General features: G+C 43.4%; 1 long non-coding RNA gene across 1 annotated transcript in view; it reads left to right on the forward strand.

The window, feature by feature from the left end:
- Nucleotides 1-8,575, forward strand: part of LOC310693007 — a 115,507-nt gene extending 106,932 nt beyond the window's left edge. Inside the window, exon 3 of the long non-coding RNA XR_014518955.1 lies at nucleotides 8,492-8,575. This is a non-coding gene — a long non-coding RNA (uncharacterized lncRNA). The remainder of the gene's footprint in view (nucleotides 1-8,491) is intronic.
- The last annotated feature ends 14,438 nt before the right edge of the window (nucleotides 8,576-23,013 follow it).

The following is a 23,013-nucleotide window of genomic DNA, read 5'->3' on the forward strand; positions in this document are numbered from 1 at the left end:
TTAAGGTTGTTTAAATGAATATTCTAAATTGTAAAACAGAAAATTTAATAAAAATTAGAGAGAGAGAGAGAGAGAGAGAGAGAGAGAGAGAGAGAGAGAACTTGTGGACTTCCAATAAAAGTGAATGCTGGAAGATTCAGGGCAGATAAAAGAAAGTACTTCGTGCAATGCATAGTCAAACTAGTCCAGTCGCTCTCATGGGAAGCAGCGATGGAGACTCACTTGGTCCCTTCAAAATAGGATTAGACAAATTCATGGAGGAAAGGTGGGTGCCCTTATGCTTTGGCTCCACTGCTGGAGAGAGCACTGCTTCTGAATACCAGGTTTCTGGAAACCACAGGAGGGGAGAGGGTGTCGGCATGCAGAAGGCCAGGAGGCCAGCTGGCTAGCCCTGGCTGGGCCGTCTCCTTCCAGCCGTCCCGCTGCAAAGACCATCACCTCTGCTCCGACGTGAATCAGCGACCCGGGCTTCTGAGCCAGGGCACACTATCAGCAGATCGAACTGCGCACACAGAATAGGCGTGAGGCTTGTGGAAGCATACTACAACTATAGATTTATTAATCATAAATCAGGACAAAGAAACATGTCGTCTCTTTCTCTCTTGTCGTCTCAGAGAGAACAGAAAAAGCAAAAGCCATACACAACGGAAGTTCCCAGCAAGCTGTGCTGGAATGCAAACAGACATGTGACACACAACAATTCCCCACTTCTGCTCCTTAAGGTGGAATGGAAATGTCAACAAAGGGATCTTGTGCTCAAATCCTGCTCTCTTGCTTCCCATAGGCATCTGGTTGGCCACTGTGAGAACAGGATACAGGACTAGATGGGCCAGTGGCCTGATCCAGCAGACTCTTCTTATGCTCTTTTGACCGGCTGTCAACCTGGGATTGGCAAAGAGGTGAACAGAGTCAGATGCACCTGAGGTTCTGACGTTTCCCTCCTTGCCCCTCTTCTATTAACATGGTGGTGGAGACTCAAAGGCAGACAGATTTCATACCAGCTTTCAGAGAGACTTGTTGCATTTAAGTGCACTGGCTGCTGGGTCACTCTGACCCTCCCCAAGTATTTTTCTCAACAGAAGCAAACACTGGAGACCCGAATTCACTTGTTGGTGGATGGTGTCTAAAATGAATAATGTATACACATATATTTTTTAAAAGGTGATGAGCTGCAAAGGCTTGTTGGCATAGAAAAAAGTGCTCAAGAGATATGTGAAAGCAGAAAGTGAGGGTTGTCTAAGACAGCATTTTGTAGGAGGTATAATAATAATAATAATAATAATAATAATAATAATAATAATAATAATTTATTATTACCTCGCCCATCTGGCTGGGTTTCCCCAGCCACTCTGGGCGGCTTCCAACAGAACACTAAAATACAATAATCTATTAAACATTAAAAGCTTCCCTAAACAGGGCTGCCTTCAGATGTCTTCAAAAAGTCTGGTAGTTGTTTTTCTCTTTGACATCTGGTGGGAGGGCGTTCCACAGGGTGGGTGCCACTACCGAGAAGGCCCTCTGACTGGCTCCCTGTAACTTGGCTTCTCGCAGTGTGGGAACCGCCAGAAGGCCCTCGGTGCTGGACCTCAGTGTCCGGGCAGAACGATGGAGGTGGAGACGTTCCTTAAGGTATACTGGACCAAGGCCGTTTAGGGCTTTAAAGGTCAGCACCAACACTTTAATAAGGATAATGCTTTTTAAAAATCACATGGTTGGTTTTTTTGTTTTACAATGGCGTATACTTACTAAATTTTGGGAGAAAGTGGATTATATTAAAAGTGCTAATTTTTTGGAGGATAATATTCTTTTGAACTACATACCTACTATATGGAATTTGACAATAGGGTGACGTGAATGGGTTCTCTGTGCCCTTAGTATGACCAAAAAAAGTGATATTGCTGCATTGGAAGGATAAATCTAAGACTCCATTTAATCAATGGATTGAAGACCTGACTACACTTGACTCCTGTGAGCAGATTGCTTATAGACATAAACTTCACATGGACTGGTATAATGAAATTTGGAAACTCATTTATACAAAATACAGTATGTTAAAAATTTTAATTGTTAATTGTTATACTATACTTTTCTTTTCCTTTGTCCTTTTCTCTTTCTTCACTTTTTTAATGAAAAAACACTTTTTCTGTGTTGCATCTAAATTTTAAAAATATACAAATAAATAGTAATTTTAAAAGGGAAAAAAGAGATGGGCTTCTTCATATATCAACAAGCAAAAATCCTGCTTCTCCCAGCCAGCATGGAGAGCTCCTCACCTCTGTGCTTTTAACCTTCCTCCCCACCCTTTCACTAACATTTATCCCCCACCGCAGCCCAGCCCTTTCTTCTACTTATTTAATGTCTGATGCTCTCCCTCTAATCAGATAGCTAAACGAACTCTCTGTCCTCCCAGCTGTTAAAATTGGATTACTGGATTAACTCGTGCAATCAGATGCTTAAGGACGTAAAGGTTGGAGTTCGCTGAAAGTTATTAAATCAGACTTCCCATTTATTTGGTCTTCTGGAGCACACAGTAGCAAAGTCAATGGAGAAACCAACTCCCAAGAATGGCGAGTGTATTCTCCCACAAAAGTAAAAGTCTACTATTCTCTCTTCACCAAAATTCCTGAACTTAGAGCTTCAGCTTCTACAGGTTTCAGTGATTGGTATCACGCTCATCATATTCCAACCCACAGAAACTCTAAAAACCATATGAACTATATACAGTGGTACCTTGGTTCTCAAACGCCTTGGTACTCAAACAACTTCAAACCCAAACACTGCAAACCTGGAAGTAAGTGTTCCAGTTTGCAAACTTTTTTTTCGGAAGCTGAACGTGCTCCGTTTTGAGTGTTATGGTTCCAATTTGAGTGCTACACTGAGGTCTGTTTGTTTTTTGCTATTTATTTTGCGTTTTTGTGGCTCCTTTTGTGTGTGTGACTGTGCAGAACCCAGTTCAGCTACTGACTGACTGATTGTGTGACTGCAGTACATTGTTTATTGCTTTTGTTTTATGGGTCAATGGTCTCGTTAGATAGTAAAATCCCTGTCATGGGTGCTCTTGAAACCTAGACAGTAGAGCAACAGTTTATAGGAGTGTAGCTGGTGATTCTTCATTTTTGGTGAACCTGCAAACAAGCAAAACACAGATTCACAATGGCATCACGATGCTGACCTTAGTTTAGTCAATGAAATCTTCCACTTCCACCTGTATGTCAAACAAGAAAATTTCAGCCACCAAGATATGTATCAAATAAGAATCCAGGAGAAAATTCAGACAGCTTTTCCAAATGTGGAGACAATTTTTTAGATTCTTCCTGTGTTTAATGGTTACAAAGTGTACTGGTGAAATATTGTCTAGACTAATAAGGAGAAAGAATGATCTATGCTCAACCATGTTCCAAGATCATTGTCTGATCTAAGCATTCTCTGCACTGAAAATGATAAACTCACTGATCTTAATGATATAATTGACAAGTTTGCCTCCAAAAGAGCTCGAAAGAAACTGTTGTGCACAGAAAGAAACTGAATATAGAAAGAAAATATTTGCATATAGTGTAATGTTATGCTGTAGCAATGATTCACCTCTGAATCTTCTGTGTGAATGTCTTCATCAACCCCATACTTTTGCAAACTTAGGTAAAGGTAAAGGGACCCCTGACCGTTAGGTCCAGTTGTGGACGACTCTGGGGTTGTGGCACTCATTTCACTTTATTGGCCGAGGGAGCTGGCGTACAGCTTCTGGGTCATGTGGCCAGCATGACTAAGCCGCTTCTGGAGAACCAGAGCAGCAAATAGAAACGCCATTTACCTTCCTGCCGGAGCGGTACCTATTTATCTACTTCCACTTTGATGTGCTTTCAAACTGCTAGGTTGGCAGGAGCTGGGACTGAGCAACAGGAGCTCACCCCATCGTGGGGATTCGAACCACCGACCTTCCGATCGGCAAGCCCTAGGCTCAGTGGTTTAGACCACAGCGCCACCCGCGTCCCTTTTGCAAACTTACTTAAGGATATAAATTTGTAAATCTTTTGATCAAGGCTAATGTTCAATATCAGCAATGCTCTACTTTCAGTGAGTAAGTAAAGAAGAGAATGAGGTTTTGTTTCTCGTGATCAGATGCTGTGACGTCTGGGCCTCCCAAGATGTTCCAGCCCAAGGCTTCCAGTTCCTTTAATCCGGGCCTGTCTGCTACTGAACTGTGGCCCCTTCCCTGCTGGGTTTAAGCTCTCTTGTCAGACTGAGGCTGCAATTCGCACAGCACTTTACTTCATTTCTCTGTTTCCGTAACTGTTGTTGTTATTGTTGTTGTTAAATTTGGTATACCACCATATACCATGGTTGTAGCCGGGGGGGGGGGCAAGGAATCAATAAAAATCAATTAAAATACATAGAAAACTGAGCTTCTGCCTCCCCTAACAAAAGGCCATCCCCCCAACAAATGGCCTGCCTCCCTAACAAAAATCCTGGCTATGCCCATGCCATATACCCATGGTTCACAGGGCGGTTTACAACATAAAATCACAATATAAAGAATACAAAATACATAATAAAATACTTTTTAAAAATATTTTTATTAAACAATTTCAACATAACAAATTATCAGTCCAAATAATCAATTACATTATTCCCCCCCTCCCCCCCTTTCCCCCCAGCTCCCCTCTCTGGTTTCTTTACACATACAGTGGTACCTCAGGTTAAGAACTTAATTTGTTCCTGAGGTCCGTTCTTAACCTGAAACTGTTCTTAACCTGAGGTACCACTTTAGCTAATGGGGCCTCCTGCTGCCAACACACGATTTCTGTTCTCATCCTAAAGCAAAGTTCTTAATCTGAGGTACCACTTCTGGGTTAGCAGAGTCTGTAACCTGAAGCGTCTGTAACCTGAAGCATCTGTAACCTGAAGAGTCTGTAACCCAAGGTACCACTGTATTGTTCTCTGCATGTTATAAAATTGTTCATATCCTTCCCTTGTCTATCATATGTTCAACTAATAAATCTGTGGGTGTTTATTCAAAACCTGCCAAGGAGTCCAGATCATTTTGTTGTCTTTTTAGGTAATTTGGAAAAAGTCCCCATTCTTCCTTGAAGTCCCAGTTGTCCTTATCATGCAGTTTGTATGTCAATTTAGCCAATTCTGCATAGTTCATCAGTTTTTCTTGCCATTGTTCTTTCACATAATAAAATACTGTTAATTTCCATATTATACCGTATTTGAGTTTTCACACTCCATAAAACCCACATTCTAGAAATCTAGCAGAATATAGTGTCATTTGGTGTTCATTTACTTGTTAATTAGTTCCAGAAACAACCCCTTTGCAACCCTATTAACTGCCACCACTGTCCACCCCTTCCTTCCTTCCTTCCTTCCTTCCTTCCTTCCTTCCTTCCTTCCTTCCTTCCTTCCTTCCTTCCTTCCTTCCGTCAAGTTCCTAGTCATTAAGGCTGCTAAACTTTGCTCAAAAGCACACATCCAATGTCTGCCTACATCTCACATCCTGAAACGATTGCCGAACAGACTTCCGGTGCACTTGGGGCCCAGGAACCCCCACTCTTTATAAATGTGAGCCCCGCAAATCCCCTCAGCCTTTCAAACAGGAGTCAGCATGAAGCTGCTAAAATCTCTCCTGCTCGCTTGCTTGATGAACTGCCTGAGAAATGGAAGGCTTGTCAACTGAAGGTGGGTTTCCTTGGCAATGTAGTTTGTTTGCTAGCCTGGAGAAACGGCAATATAACTGAGGCTTGTTAGGAGAGTGAAGGCTTATCACAAGTAATAATGAGGATTTGGGTTCCTCCTTAGAGCTTCTGATTTATAACCCTGGATTTCCTTCTTGGTCTGTCCATCTCTGTCTCTGTCTCTCACACAATTTCTGCTTGTTCTAAATCCACTGTATGATTTCTCTCTGCTCCCATTCTCTTGCTACGGCATTCCCTGGCTGATATGTCTTTATCTCATGTCTTCCTCCAAGGACTTCTGAACAGCTGACATTTGGGTACCAGGGGATTTCCCATCCATCCAACTTCCAGGTTCCCAAGTGTGGGAGTTAGGGAATTTTAGACTCTGGACCAGGGCTAGATTTAGGTTGGATGAGGCCTAAGCTACTGAAGGTAATGGGGCCCTTTCTATGTCCAGCTGTCCTTTGTCAACAACAAATTGTTGCTTTTTTGTGTGTGTTGAATATATGCTATATGGTATTTTATGGACCTTATAGGCATCTAAAGCCATTTGCACACAACAAAATATGTATTTTATCAAAGTAATTGTTGAACTGAAATGCAATTAAGAAACTGTAAGTAAAATATTTAATATAATTATAATATTAATATATAGTATTATAGTCGCAAGTGGGGGTAATAGGGAACTGTACTAGTAAATAAATATATAGGCCCACTAAATAATAAAGATGAATATTTTTCTAAAGTAATTTTATACTGGGATCAAAATAAATAAATTATGTATCACATTAAATCAATCAGCAGGCATAAGACTCATACCCTTAGTCTAGGCTGCCTGAACATCAGTCTACAAGCACTCTTTAATATTAGATAACAGGTATAACAGTTTGACCTGCATTCAACTGTGCTGCACTGCAGTCTGCAGCTGCATGCTCTATGTTGACATGCAACTACTCCATGCAGAATGTAGGCACCCTATATATAGAAATGAGCAAACCAGTGATATTTGAGGGAGCAGGCTAGCAGGCGGGGCCCATGACTTACATCATAGGAGCCTACACAACACAAAACACTGTTGCTGAATGCAGGTTTTATTTTATTTGTTTGTTATTTTATATTTTGGAAATGTACATCCAGTTTTCTTTTTCCTTTAATTTTTTTGGGGCCCCCAAGAGAGTGGGGCCCTAAGCTATAGCTTGTTTAGCTTATATGTAAATCCTGCACTTCTCTGGACTTAACGGTCTTACAAGAAGTTCTTTAGAAGATGATGTCTGTTACTTCTTTTGCTTCCTTCAAAATGTGGTCAGAAAGTCCTGCTGGGTTTAGGGCAGCCTCCTTGCCCTTTTGCTGAATGGGGTCCTGAACATCTGCCCTGAAGTCCTACCCTGACAAAACCATTTCACAGACTGCCCTGGTTTTGAAAGAAGCTGCACGGAGAAGCTGCACTGATTGTTTTGCTCACCTTTATATGGGTAGAAAAAGCAATTTGTGGTTGGCGCTCCCACCCACGCGGCCACAGAGCCACCGGGTGAGAATGGGTTCCCCCTCCTCCTTTTCTTCAACATCCGCTTGTTTCATAAACTCAGCTTCAGCATGAGCTAAATATGAGCATGGATTTGTTTTCAGATGATTAAAAAGAGAAAGAGAGAGAGATGGAGATACCTGCAAGAGTCTCCCTTCCATCCTCATATCTTCTTGAAAGGTCATTGCCGTCAACAACAAAGGCTTGTGAGACGTCCACAGGGATGGATTCAATAAGGAGGCAGAGCCTTGTGTGGGCATTGTACTTGAAATTGCCCCCCAAATTGGAAAGATACGCACACAGGAAGCTGTCTTCTACCAAGTCAAATTTCCTTGGCTTATCAAGCTGTCAGGAGTCCAGGTTCCCAGCTTGATAACACAGTAAGCGTAGGTAATTAAAAAGGAGGATTTATTGCAATAACAAAGAGATAACTCCATACGGCTCTAACAAAGCCTCCAGCATCATTACTCAAGATGACCCTTCTGAAGATTCCTTCCTATAGAATATATTGAACTTTTGCACCCTACAACTCTTGTTTTACTTCCTGTCTAGCAGCCTTCCCATTCACCGACTGTGTGGACTGATTGGATCAGCTCCAACCTCTTCCTTTTCAGATAGGCTGTCTCTGAGTTTGTTCATGCCGTTTTTTGCTTCCTGTAAGCTTTGGCTACATTCTAGCCTGCTCTCAGCTACTGCCTTATCAGCTTGCCCATCAAGGTCAGGAAGAGCCGGAATCTGCAGCTGCCGGCTCTCCCCTGCCTGACTAACATCTTTGCCTCTCTGTTCCTGGCTGCTTTCTGCCATTGGCTGCAAACCTTCGCTTGGAGCTGGCTCATACCTGACAATAGCTTACAAGCAGGGAGCACATTTTTTTTGTCGGCATCCATCTGTCTTGAGAGACAATGGAGTGCACCTCTGGTGGTGAAGTCAAACCACTGCATTAGCAGCACCAAAGTGACCTCGCTGGGTCACAAGCCTGGGTGGTGTCTTGGACTGCCTAGATGACAAAACCGCCTCTCAGCCTTACTGATGTGGGCCAAAGGAAAGCAGAGCAAGACAGCTGGCATCAGCTGGGCTGCAGGAGTTGTCAGAAGGAAGAAGAAGAAGAAGAAGAAGAAGAAGAAGAAGAAGAAGAAGAAGAAGAGTAGTAGTAGTAGTAGTAGTAGTAGTAGTTTGGATTTGACATCCCGCTTTATCACTCCCCAAAGGAGTCTCAAATTCTCCTTTCCCTTCCTCCCCCACAACAAACACTCTGTGAGGTGAGTGAGGCTGAGGGACTTCAAAGAAGTGTGACTAGCCCAAGGTCACCCAGCAGCTGCATGTGGAGGAGCGGGGAAGCGAACCTGGTTCACCAGATTACGAGTCCACTGCTCTTAACCACTACACCACACTGGCTCTCAGGAGGCATACAAGGTGCCATCCAGCCAACTTAGGCCAGAAGGTAACAGAGACGATCAACATGAATGTACAGAATAATCTTAAATTTGCAGAGGAAAATATCTTTTCGAATTATATACCCAATATATGGAATCCAGCAAAGAAACAATATGAACGGTCACTCCGTGCCCTTCCTATGGCAAAAAGGTATTGATGAACTGGGAAATTTAAAATGTACAAATATGTACAGACTTGCTACACATGAACAAGTTGCATACAAACATAACTTGCCATGGACAAATTTAACGAATTCATTTTTATAAATAATCGTATTAGGTTGTTGTTGTTGTTTAGTCGTTTAGTCGTGTCCGACTCTTCGTGACCCCATGGACCAGAGCACGCCAGGCACTTCTGTCCTCCACTGCCTCCCGCAGTTTGATCAAACTCATGCTAGTAGCTTCAAGAACACCATCCAACCATCTCATTCTCTGTCGTCCCCTTCTCCTTGTGCCCTCCATCTTTCCCAACATCAGGGTCTTTTCCAGGGAGTCTTCTCTTCTCATGAGGTGGCCAAAGTATTGGAGCCTCAGCTTCACGATCTGTCCTTCCAGTGAGCGCTCAGGGCTGATTTGGTTAGGGTTTGGTTAACTTTTTGTAATGTCTATAAGTTTGTTGGTCAGTTTGGCTTGTTTTCTACATGGGTGATATTTCTTCTTCTTTTTGCATCTTATCTTACTCTGTGCACTTGTAATTATGTACTTTTTATCTTTAAATAAAGAATATATATATATAGAGAGAGTTTCTTTATACGGGGAGGGAGCTTCCTTAGCCCAGTCATCCAGTTGGAGCTTAGAATATCCCCCTGCCTGAAGCCCTGCGGAGCCACTGTCAGTCAGACAGAATTGAACTAGATAGACCAGCAGTCTGGCTTAGTATAAGCCAACTGCCTATGTTTCTAGGCGGTGGGGAATTCTTTTGCTTTACTTTCAAAAAAACTGGACAACTATTTTTTTAAAAAAACCTAGAAGAGTAGTCAGTAGGACAGTGGTGTAGCAACAGCCCACCAGCACCTGGGGCGGCCAAAATTGTTGAGCTGTTTTTAGGGGCGTTTTGAGGGACATTGTGTTTGAGGGACACACAATGGCTCCATCCCCTGTGTGCCACCCTACAGCCCCCCATGCCACCCTACGACACATCCCCTGCCCCCCCACCTCTGCCTTCCTTCGCTACTGTATTAGAGTGGCGGACACAACAGGTTTTCTCTCTGCTATACTAGTTATTGTCAGGCAGGATATGTCACCCTGCCCTTGCTGTGAGACGGAATTTAAAAACTGTATCCTCAACTGTTTGAAGCGCTGTGGTGTAAACCACTGAGCCTAGGGCTTGCCGATCTGAAGGTCGGCGGTTCGAATCCCTGTGATGGAGTGAGCTCCTGTTGTTCAGTCCCAGCAGTTTGAAAGCACATCAAAGTGCAAGTAGATAAATAGGTACCCCTCTGGCGGGAAGGTAAACGGTGTTTCCATGCACTGCTCTGGTTCGTCAGAAGTGGTTTAGTCATGCTGGCCACATGACCTGGAAGCTGTCTGTGGACAAACACAGGCTCCCTCGGCCTACAGAGTGAGATGAGCGCCGCAACCCCAGAGTCGTCCGCGACTGGACCTAACGGTCAGGAGTACCTTTACCTTTACTAATCTACTCTGCTGCCATGAGATTCTGCCACTTTGTTCTGCTGTCCTGGCCCCGGCGTCCCGGCCTAGTCACTGTCTCAAGACATTGGGACTCCTCCCCCTGTTCTTTTCAACCCCCCCTCACCTGCACTGAAAACATTTAAAAAAAGAAAAGAACAACAGAGCACTTTTACAGATCATCATTCAAACACATTCTCTAAATAACCACCCCCAAGGTTAGCTAAGCAGCAGCTGTTGCAATGATTCTTGTCAAAAAGGAACACACTTCCCAAAGTGTGAATTTGTGATTTAACAAATGGTATGTCTGCAATATCCACCCCTTCCTTAAAAAAAATAAATAAATCTGGCACAAACACCTCCAAATCTCCCTGAGTTTTGTGACAATGTATAAATGAATTTATTTTCAAAGTGTCTCCACTTCAATAGCCAAATATTCTCCGAAAATGACTGAGAATCTTGTAGCACCTTAAAGACTAGCACATGTAGAAGGACGGATAAGCAAGGTGATGGACTATGAGGAATTGACGAAGCTAACAGCCAAAATAAGAGAACCTAATGACACTTGCTTTGTGGAAGAATGGAAGTCTTTTTCAGATTACTTAAAGAAATACTGTACTATAGTATGATAGACTTGTGGGCAGGATTTGAACTGTGAGCAACAGATTATTGTATTGTTGTTATGGTATAAAAGATAGAAGATAGATTGGAGCAGAGGGGGTGAAATAAAAACACTATGGCAAAAGGGGTGGGAAGTCAACAAAAAAGAAAAAGAAAAACATATTACGTATTTGAGTGAATATGTTAAACTTTTGAAAATTCAATTAAATATATATTTTTTAAAAGGACTAACTCACGTATAAGCTTTTGTGGATCAGAATTGACTTCATCAGAATCAGGAGATACCTCAATGCAGGCACCCCCAAATTCGGCCCTCTAGCTATTTTGGGACTACAACTCCCATCATCCCTGACCACTAGTCCTGTTAGCTAGGGATGATGGGAGTTGTAGTCCCAAAACATCTGGAGGGCCGAGTTTGGGGATGCCTGCCTCAATGTTGGAGTTAAACATCAATGAACTGCAAAAAGTGTGACAATTGAAGCAGAATTCAGCAACTCTTTAATTGACCAAATGTGCAAGGGTGTGTGGCCTCTATTCAATGGATACTCAGCCCAGGCTATAAAGATCTGTCAGTTGCTCTAGCACACAAGAGCCTGTGTAGTGTAGTGGCTAGAGTGTCAGACTAGGACCTGGGAGACCAGGGTTTGAATCCCAACTCCACCATGAAGCTTGCTGGCTTACCTTGGCCCAGTCATTGACTCTCAGCCTAACCTACCTCACACAGGTGTTGGGGGAATGAAATGAGGAGAGGGGATACCCTCAACACCACCTTGAGCTCCTTGGAGAAAAAAGAGGGAGGTAAAAAACAAGCCATCAACCACACTGTTGTTGTTTAGTCGTGTCCGACTCTTCGTGACCCCATGGACCAGAGCACGCCAGGCACTTCTGTCTTCCACTGTCTCCCGCAGTTTGGTCAAACTCATGTTTGTAGCTTCGAGAACACTGTCCAACCATCTCGTCCTCTGTCGTCCCCTTCTCCTTGTGCCCTCAATCTTTCCCAACATCAGGGTCTTTTCCAGGGAGTCTTCTCTTCTCATGAGGTGGCCAAAGTATTGGAGCCTCAGCTTCAGGATCTGTCCTTCCAGTGAGCACTCAGGGCTGATTTCCTTCAGAATGGATAGGTTTGATCTTCTTGCAGTCCATGGGACTCTCAAGAGTCTCCTCCAGCACCATAATTCAAAAGCATCAATTCTCCAGCAATCAGCCTTCTTTATGGTCCAACTCTCATTTCCATACATCACTACTGGTAAAACCATAGCTTTAACTATACGGACCTTTATCGGCAAGGTGATGTCTCTGCTTTTTAAGATGCTGTCTAGACAGCATCAGCCACACTACTGAGACAATTTGTGTATTCTGTCTCAGAACTCAGCTTTACAGCTGCAGATATAACATTTTAAGTCCATTGTACAAATGAGAAACTAGATGATGACAGTGAGTTTATGACATATTCAATATATTTTTCAAAGCACTTTATTAAAAAAGCATTTTCAAAGGGTTTTTTTTAAATATGTGTCTAGATTCCCCCTCTGTTGCAGGTTGCCTAGCTGTAGTTCTGAAATGTATACCTAGATCCCTCTCCAAGGTACTGAACCTGTCCTACTTCCCTGTCCTGTCTGCTTGCACCCCCAAGGCACTCTTGCTTGAGCCATCACTTCTCTCTGGTGGTGGGCATCCTTCATGGATCAGGACAGCTGCATTATATGTGGGAAGCATGCCTTCCCCGTTTCATCTTCATAACAACCCTCTGAGGTTGGTTAGGCTCAGAGAACATGCCAATATCCTTAAGTCAACCAAGTAAGCTTCCTGGTTACTAAGCTATCTGAACATAAATAGAGCTCTGCTAGATCAGACCAGAGGACCCGCTAGTCCTCAGCGACCAAACAATTGCCTCTCTGAAACTCCTAAGTCAGGTATGAATGCAAATGATACTCTCCTCATTTTCTCCAGCAACTGGTATTCAGAGGTATGCTGCCTCTGATAAATGGCCTATTTCCATCATTAGTAGCCATCGACCATCAATCTTCATGTTCCTAGTCTAACCACCACACTGGTTCTCAATCATATGTTATGTTTTAATAACTGTCAATACATTAAAAGTTACTGGATGCCAATTTCCCCATCCTTCTTCTAAGTATTGTGCCTCAAGGGCACCTCTGGCTTGGATCCAGGAGAGATTCTTCATACACGGTGTTGAGGGTGGTGAACACATGGATTTGCAGGAGAAGGAGAAGGAAGCTAAATAATCAATGGTGTGATGGCCTGGGACTCGGGCTTGGACTCAGAACCAGAGGAGTCTCAGTCTGCACCAGATCCTTTGCCTCAGGCATCATCTGAACCAAGTCTGGGGCCTGACCCTGAAGAGTCCCAGTCTCCACAGGTTCCCCTGCAACAAGCACCAGCTGGGCCGAATCAGGGGCCTGAGCCTGCCCTGGCTCCAGATGCAGGGATTACCTCGTGGCCTTCAGCTGGCCCATCACTAACAGCTGCTCCACTACCAGTTGGGTCAGGGGAGGCTGAGGCGGCCCCTGGGTCTAGTAACCCACTGACGTCTCCTGAGCTGCAGAGACTAAGGCCTGAGAGAAGGAGAGACCTGAGTACTCGCAGGAGGAGTGCTCGCCTTCGGGCAAAACAGGGAGGTGAGTCACCGGGGCATCAGGACCGGCAGTTACCCTGACAAAGATAAAAGGCTGTCAGACCCTGCCCCAGGTTGCAGGAGCAACATTGCTGTATGCTGGATCCTGCCCAAGATCCTGTACCTGTCCTTGCCTGGTTTCCTGCCTCGTGTCTTGCCTTGGCCCTGTCAAACTGACTCCTAGTGGAACCTACGGATTCTGGACCAGACCTGGACCGCGGTCCTTGGGTTACCCCCGGGCCCAGCACAAATGGAATGGAGCAAGTCCGCTATGTGGAATGTTTGCAACCTTTGGAATTTTTTGGTTCAGAAAAGGTGAGTAAGAGATGGCAAAATAGAAGTCTCAAAATTATGCATGGTATGGAGAAAGTGGATAGAGAAAAGTTTTTCCTCCCTCTCTTGTAACACTAGAACTCATGGGCATCCAATGAAGGTGAACGCTGGAAGATTCAGGACAGATAAAAGAAAGGACTTCTTCACACAGTGCATAGTTAAACTATGGAACTCCCTGCCACAGGAGGCAGTGAAGGCCACCAGCTTGGATGGCTTTAAAAGAGGATTGAACATGTTCATGGAGAAGGCTCTCAATGGCTGCTATGCACTGCCTCCAACCATGCTTCTGAATATTAGTTGCTGGAAACTGTGGCAGAGGAGAGTGCTCTTGTGCCTGTGTTCTGCTTTCAGGCTTTCCATAGGTCAACATCTGGTGGTCCACTGTGAAAAAGGATGCTGGACTAGACTGGCCATTGGCCTAATCCAAAAGGCTCTTCTTATAATTTTTCTGTGAGAAAGAGCTCATTCTTCTTTCTGCTACAATAACATTTGGCTCACACAGTGAAACAATTGGGAAGTCGACTATTTCTGCCATGGATTTTCAGCTGCCAGGAGTAATGGAAGGTGGTCAGGAGAATAACAGGCACTGCAGCACAGCCTATAGGGACAGAATTATCTTTCAAGATATCCTGACTGCAGTCCTTTTTCTTTTATTTTCCCTGTGAAGGATAAGGTCATCACCTCTCTCTAGAAAATGCTTTCTACATTTTGGGTACCTTTCCAAGGTGAGCAGCATCCAAACAGCCCAGAAGGAGCTGGTGGGCCACTTAAAAACAGCTTGGCCAGCCTCATCTGGCCCACAGATCATGCGTTCACCACCCATATTCCATCAACAGTGGTGAGTGGCATGTGGAATCCCCTTGAGCATAGTAGGACTTGCTTCAAAGTAAATGGGCATTTTTTGGGAAGTAAGTCCAAGTAGATAAGAACTTAAGAAGAGCTTACTGGATCAGACCAATGGCCCATTTACTCCAGCATCCTGATCCCACAGTAGCAGACCAGATGCCTGTGGGAAACCCATATACAGCAATCCTTGTTTTCCTAGAGTGGACATGCAAGGGGATGTTTGGACCAGCCAGTCAGAACTTCCTGTTTCCTCCTGGCTGGGACATACTTCCTTTGCATGTGACTAGAGGTGGGCGTGACCTTACCTGTCTAGGTAACAAAAAGGACAAGGCACGCAGCACTCTCTCTCACTTTGACTTCCTCCATCGTTGGAGCAGCTTTTTAGCTAGAGATGCTCTGTTGGCTTCCAGTCAACAGAGGACACTGGGATTATCCCCATATGGGATAGATCCATGTATATACTTTGTAACTAAGTCTGCCTTCAGGGATCCAACTGTGAACTGATGATGTGAGTAAACTTCTTTTATATACAGTCATACCTTGGGTTACAGACGCTTCGGGTTGCACGATTTCGGGTTGTGCACCTCACCAAACCCAGAAGTACTGGAACGGGTTACTTCCAGGTTTCGGCGCTTGCACACGTGCAGAAGTGCTACATCATGCTTTGAGCATGCGCAGATGTGCCAAATGGCAACCCGCGCATGCGCAGACGCAGCACTGTGGGTTGCGGATGCTGCGGGTTGCAAACGTGCTTCCTGCATGGATCACGTTCGCAACTCGAGTGTCCACTGTACTTTAAAGAAGATTGTGGCGTGTTTATTCTTTTAAGAGGGATATAAGGGAACTTACCGGGAACTTAACAGTGAATGGCTTACACGAGCCTGCAGCCAGCTATCTGCTGTGCGTTTAAAAGGGGAATGTAAAACTCTTAGAGGGACTTGCTAGCGCAAGTCAGGAAGGAGATTAATAAACAATATATGCTCTCCTGCCTCCCTGAACATTCCCACAATAAGCAGGATCTGAGCAGAACAGTACTCTGTGGTTTCCAGAAACTGGAATTCATAAGCACTACTGTCTTCAGTGGTGGAGGCTGGTTATAGCCATCATGACTAGTAGTCATCAATAGCCTCTTGCACATGTAAGTCTTGAGGATGCACAGCAAGACAATAACTGGAAAAGTGAAGGATTAGATCCTTGGTGACGTGATCTTCCTTTTCAGTGGTGGCTGGTGCCTGCTCAGACTGGCAGGGTAGAAGGACCAGCGGCAGGTGACACCAGAATCAATGACAAGCAGAGCCAACTAAGTCTCGTTTTGTCCCCATCCTCCTACTGCCTGCTGAGTTTTACAAGGCAATGCTTAGACCAAGGAGAAGGAAGCCAGTGCCACCCTCTGGACTGATTGTAGAAAAGAAGGCAAACAAGCTTGGAGTAATCTAGGGTGGTATTTAACTGTTTCTCAGACATGGAAATAGATGGTCCTAATTTTGCCTTGTCCATTAATTTCAGTGGGTATACTCTGAGTAAAGGGATGTGGGTGGTGTTGTGGGTTAAACCACAGAGCCTAGGACTTGCTGATCAGAAGGTCGGTGGTTCAAATCCCTGCAATGGGGTGAGCTCCTGTTGCTCAGTCCCTGCTCCTGCCAACCTAGCAGTTCGAAAGCACGTCAAAGTGCAAGTGGATAAATAGGTACCACTCCAGAGGGGAAGGTAAATGGCGTTTCCTTTGCCAGAAGTGGCTTAGTCATGCTGGCCACATGACCCGGAAGCTGTACGCCGGCTCCCTCAGCCAATAAAGCGAGATGAGCGCCGCAACCCCAGAGTCGGCTACGACTGGACCTAATGGTCAGGGGTCCCTTTACATTTTACTCTGAGTAAATCCCACTAGTTGAAACTAGCCGAATGCCACCCCCAAGACTGTGGTTGGTCAGGCATGGCCACCAAATTATCTGCCAGTGCTTCTCTTCTTTTTCCTGGTTATCATCTTGCCTAATGCAATATGACCTTAAATGTGATGGTACTAATAAATTACTAAAGAAACATTGGAAAGAACATTACGTTAAAGAGAAGATGCATTTGTGATTTTGTAAGTGACTCATGAGGTCAAGAGAAGCAGCACGTAGCTCTCTGGATGAAGTTCTACTGCCATCTCCTGCCTGCCCAGGAAAGTGTGCAATGTAGTAGTACTATTTTATTTTGCGAAAAGAAAAAGAGTAACAACACATCTGCCTCAATGGATGTGTTTTTCTTTGAGTTGTCATGTGATTCTCTTCCCCCTCCCCTCCCCACCCCACTTCTTTGATGTTTGGTGTAACAGACTAACACAGCAGCTACACCTCTGGGAAGTGTGTATGTTAGGTGTGAAAATGCCATGTGACAATAACAAAAAACCGAGTTCTGTTGCTCCTTGTGCACAGAACTCCCTCCCACTCTCAAATGCACTCAAATTGTAACAGGAAGAGAGATTTCTTTCTTTTTGCCACATTTTTCTGCTTGGTGGATCTTCTGCAACAGAGATGGGAGACCTCAGGCCCAGACACTGAATGTGGCCCCCAAAGCCCCTCCACCTGGCCCTCCAGGGTATCCCAGGCCACGCCCTTCACACCCTCCTTTCCCCCCAATATAATTTTATTGAGTTTTTTCCTTTTTTTACAAACTAGCTTCAAATTCTATAGTTACAGTATATTGTCTCATATATTGACTTCCCACCCCCATCTCCCCAGTCTATTGAAACTATTTTCTATGGCATTACATATCAAATTCTCATCTATTAACAATATCCCGCTAGTGCAATTCCTTTATCATTTATCTTCTGCTACTCCTATCACGAATCCTGCCTGTGATTTCATTTCTTTGTAGTGCTTGTCCAGATATTCCAAAAATGGCCTCCACTCTTCTATAAAAAGTTCATCATTTTGATCTCTTAATATTGCTGCCAGCTTTGTGATTTCTGCATAGTCCGTAACTTTTAAAAGCCTTCATCGGAACCTTCTTTTCTTTCCATTTCTGTGCATATAGAATTCTAGCTGCTGTTGTCACATGCATAAATAAATTGGTCATTTTCTTCATAATACCCTGTAAGAAAAGCTTCGGGTCTTTTGGGAATAACCCATTTAAACACCTTCTTCATTTCATTATATATCATTTCCCGAAAGCCTTTAGCTTTCTTTACATGTCCACCGCATATGAAGGAATTACCCTTCTGTTTGCTTGCATTTCCAACGTTTACTTGATGCATTTTTGTACATTTTGGCCAATTTATTTGGCATTAGGTACCACTTGTGCATCACTTTAAATATGCTTAAGAAAAGGGCAACCCAAATTATCCAGGGGGGATGGAACGACTCCCCTAGGAGGAAAAGTTGCAGTGTATGGGACTTTTTAGTTTAGAGAGAAGGAAAGCAGTGACATGATAGACGTTTGCAAAGTTTGCGTGGCATGGAGAAAATGAGAAATGTTTTTCTCCTTCTCGCCAATCACCATAACTCAAGGACATCCAATGAAGGGGAATGTTGGATGACACAGGGCAAAGAGAAGAAAGCTATCTTCATGCAGTACAGAATTAACCTGTGGAACTACCTCCCATAGGAGGCAGTGCTGGCCACCAACCTAGAAGGGAGAGGAGGTTGAGGGAACATTCCACAAGGGAGGGTGCTCAAAAAGGCGGCGCGAAACTGTAATGGCGGTCCTCTTCGTTCTCTGAAGAGGGGCTCCGCGGAAAAGGGTCGTTCGCTGCGGCATAGCGACGACCCATTAAGATAAACCACGGGTAGAGTGAGCCCGTGGCCGTGGGACTCGGCGGGCACCAGAAGCTGCCCTGAAAACACAGAAGGGACCCCGTAAGGAGACCCGGAGTGAAGGAGGGGTAGCGGTGCTGTGAGTTCATCGCTCTTTCCGCGGAAGTGAAGCCGCGCGGCTGTTGCAGATGAGCGCTGACCTTTCTTCCTAAAATCAACACTAAACTGCAAGCAACATACCCGTGAGTAAAGGGATTTAAATTTGGTAAAGAATTTGTTGGATTTGGCTGAAATCGGGAGATGAGAAAAGGGAAGTCCGTCTCCCGACATTGCTGACAAGATCAAAGCAAAGTCTTAAGAAGCGGAAGCGCTTGAAACGGGACTTTGGGAAGTTTTAACTTTCTTGCGCTACTAGATCTATTTTTTATTTTACGGAAGGAAGGAATGGATATTGACTAAATTAAGCTGTAAATGTGGACTTTCCTCCTATTTCCTGCCTCTTTTGGTTTGTACTTCTAAAGAGTCAGACGTCGGACTGCCGGGGAGAGAGGTTGCGATAACTGCGGAAACAGTTGCAAAAACTTTTTTGGAGTGCAACTGATACATTTGAGCAGAAAAGACTGTATGAGACTTTGTTGCAAGCACCGTTGATGGAACTTTGCTGAACTTTAAGAGGTGCTTTGGGGAATTTTTTGGCCGGTGAAGGGACTGTTGGATTATTGGATTTACTGAGCAGAAACAACTTGGAACTTTAATGGCGGAATACTTCCTTCTTTGTCTTTGAAACTTGGTGGAACTCCCCCTACAGGGCTTTCGGATTATAAAATCCTGGGAACTGATTTTTGTTTTGGCTTTCATTCTACTGATTGTTTATAACTGGTTCTGTCTTTCCCATGGAACAATAGACAATTTGACCTTGAACATTGACAGATGTGTAATGAGTGGTGCAGGGAGAACAAGAGCATCTAAAGCTAAGGAAACTAAAGAGGCCAAGGAAAAAGAAAAAGAAAAGGAAAGAAAACCAGTACAATTTGTACAAACAACACTGACCCAAGGACGTCGATCGTCGGTTCCAGCTGTACTGGTGACACAGAGGGAGCAAGCTGAAATAACAGAGAAGCCCACTGAGGAAGATATGGCAGCAGGTGGGTCAGACACACTATTAAAACAAATATTGGAGCAGTTATCAAGTTTAAACCAGAAGGTGGATGACCAGTCTCTGAAAATAGACAAAGCGACTTCTTCGATACAAAAATTGACTGATCAAGTTTCCCAGCATACGCAAGCAATAGAGAACTTGCAAGGAGCAACAGCGGAAAACCGTGAACTAGCTGGAGAAGCAATTCAAAAAGTGGGAGCCTTACAAAAAGAAGTTGAAGAAATAAAAGGAGAAGTCAAGCCTCTGCACAAACAGGTGGGTGAACAACAAACCTACCTGTCAATGGTGGAATTGAAAAATCGTGAGAACAACATCAAATTGAGAGGCATTCCAGAACTTGAGCAAGGAGACTTGATTGGATATCTGACACAAGAATTTTCAAAGTTCTGGGGCATAACAGAAGATACAGACTTTAAAATTGTCTCGGCATACAGATTGGGAAGACTGGTAAGGAAAGACAGATCCAGGGACTGTTTGATAATTCTAAGATCAAGGGAAGAGAGAGACAAGATCCTAGGCCTTCATCTCAAAAAAGCAATTCAAATACAAGACAAAAGGGTGGAAATTTATAGAGATATCCCAAGACAGCTGTTGGACCTTAGAGCCACCTATACAGAACTAGCAAAATTACTGAGACACAACGCAATTCCCTACAGGTGGGAGTTCCCACAAGGATTATCCTTCACATACAAAGAAAGGAAGGTTAAAATTAGAACACCTGAAGACAACCAAAAGTTCCTTCACGATCACGGTGAAGATCTCCAAAAAGGAGCAGATTGGCTTCCACCTTTACCAACACCAATTCTGCCTGGAAGCGGGCCAACGCCTGCCCCCTCGGGATCGGAGCAAAAGGAAGACACCTCATCTTAAGAACATCTCAACTAGAACAGGATGTCCCTGCAGCTACTTAGTTGGAATATAAATGGCGGGAATTCTCCGGAAAAAAGAAGGAGGATATTTCATATCCTAAAAAAAGAACAATTGGACTTAATATGTCTTCAAGAAACACATGTGACCAGGCTCCACAGGAAAGTATTAATCAATAAAAGATTAGGCCAAGAATTTATCTCATCAGACAAAGTTAAAAAGAGAGGCGTTGTAATATATGCAAAGGAGAATCTGACACCAAAATTCTTATTCAAAGATGACCATGGAAGAATTCTCGCAATTGAAATTCAAACACAAGGGGAGAAGATTCTGATACTAGGAATTTATGCACCAAACGATGGAAAATCAGAATTTTATAAGAAGCTGCATGAGACACTGCTCGACTACCTGGACTATTCTAATATTATCGTGATGGGAGACATGAATGGGGTGGTCTCAACAAATATGGATAAATCCCAAAATCAAAATTTAACAACAGACGGCAGACTCCCCAAAACGTTTTTTGAAATGACAGACAATATGGACTTGATTGACATCTGGAGGACAAGGAACCCCTTGGGTAAAGAAGGAACCTTCTTTTCTGAGGCCCATTTGTCATGGACACGAATCGACCAAATCTGGATATCTAGAGGGCTGGCACCTAAAACAAGAAAGGTGGAAATCTGCCCAAAAACCTGCTCCGACCATAATGCCTTAAAAATGGAATTGAGACTTATCCCAACCGGATCCTTTAGATGGAGGATGAATGACACCTTGCTAAGAGATCAAGAGATCGTTAAGAAGGCCCAAAAAACTTTAAAGGACTATTTTGAAATAAATTTGAACACTACGGTCGAGAAGAGAACAGTCTGGGACGCAAGTAAAGCTGTAATGAGAGGGTTTCTGATACAACAGAACACAATAAAAAGAAAATTTTGGAATGGAAAAAAAGAAAAAATCTTAGAGAAAATAAGTGAAGGAGAGAAAAAGCTGAGGACCAAACCAAAATCAAAAGAGGTATTAAGAGAAATCAAATTCCACCAAGCACAATATTCGAAATTGATTAATCAAGAAATTGAATGGAAAATTAAACAAATGAAGCAGAGATCGTTTGAATCAGCAAATAAATGTGGAAAATTGTTAGCTTGGCAGTTGAAAAAAAGACAAAAGTTAAATACAGTTACAAATTTAGAGATTCAAGGAAAAATAGTGCAGAAACCAGAAGAAATAAGGAAGTGCTTCCACAGATACTTTAAAGATCTTTATGCACAGGGGCCTCAGCAAGAATCGGAAATAGACCAATTTTTGAGAACAAATGGTCTAACTAAAATAAGTCAAGACCAAAGAGTAATTCTCAACAGTAAAATAACCCAACAGGAAATTGAAGGTGCCATTCGAAATATGCAACTCGGCAAATCTCCAGGCCCGGACGGGCTCACCTCCAAATATTATAAGACTTTGAAGGACTTTTTGATACAACCATTATTGGAGGTTTGCAACCAGATTATGGAGGGGAAGAGGGCACCGGAAACGTGGAAAGAAGCATTCATCACATTGATTCCAAAGTCGGAAATGGAAAAGACCCAGCTTAAGAACTATCGTCCCATCTCACTCCTGAATGTGGATTACAAAATATTTGCAGACATTTTAGCAAATAGATTTAAAAAAGTATTAAATGAAGTAATTCATAAGGACCAAGCAGGTTTTCTCCCTGGCAGACATATGTCGGACAATACCAGGAACATTATTGACATATTGGAGCTTTTGAGAATTAGGAATACAAGGGCCGCTTTAATTTTTATTGATGCGGAGAAAGCATTTGACAACATTTCTTGGAGGTTTATGAAGAAAAACCTGAAAGGGATGGGAGTGGGAAGGGGGTTTGAAAATGGAGTAGAAGCAATCTACTCAGAACAAAAAGCCAAACTGATAGTGAACAATGTGGTGTCGGAGGAACTCAAAATTGAAAAAGGGACACGACAGGGGTGCCCCCTATCTCCTCTGTTATTTATTTCTGTCCTGGAGGTGTTGCTGAATATGATCAGAGAGGACCGGTTGGTGCAGGGTATAGTGGTCGGAGCGAAACAATACAAACTGAAAGCTTTCGCAGATGACCTAGTCTTGACATTACAGGAGCCAGAATCTAGCACAAAAAAAGTTCTTGAACTTATCTCGGAGTTTGGTCGGGTGGCGGGATTCAAGCTTAATAAACAAAAAACCAAGGTTTTGGTTAAAAATCTGACACCTACAGAGACAGAGGGGTATCAGAAAGAAACAGAGTTAAGTGTGGTGAAAAAAGTGAAGTACCTGGGGGTATTTTTGTCCACCAAAAATTTAAATTTATTTAAAGATAATTATGAAAAATGCTGGTTGGAAATCAAAAAGGATTTGGATATATGGGCAAGATTGAAACTTACCTTGTCAGGCCGAATCGCAGCTATAAAGATGTGTGTTTTGCCAAAAATGTTATTTTTATTTCAAACCCTACAGGTCGTGGACAGAATGGAATGTTTTGGAAAGTGGCAGAAGGATATATCTAAGTTTGTCTGGCAGGGCAAAAAG

Source organism: Podarcis liolepis (assembly GCF_965112155.1).
Source record: "Podarcis liolepis genome assembly, chromosome: 14".
NCBI classification, from domain to species: Eukaryota; Metazoa; Chordata; class Lepidosauria; order Squamata; family Lacertidae; genus Podarcis; species Podarcis liolepis.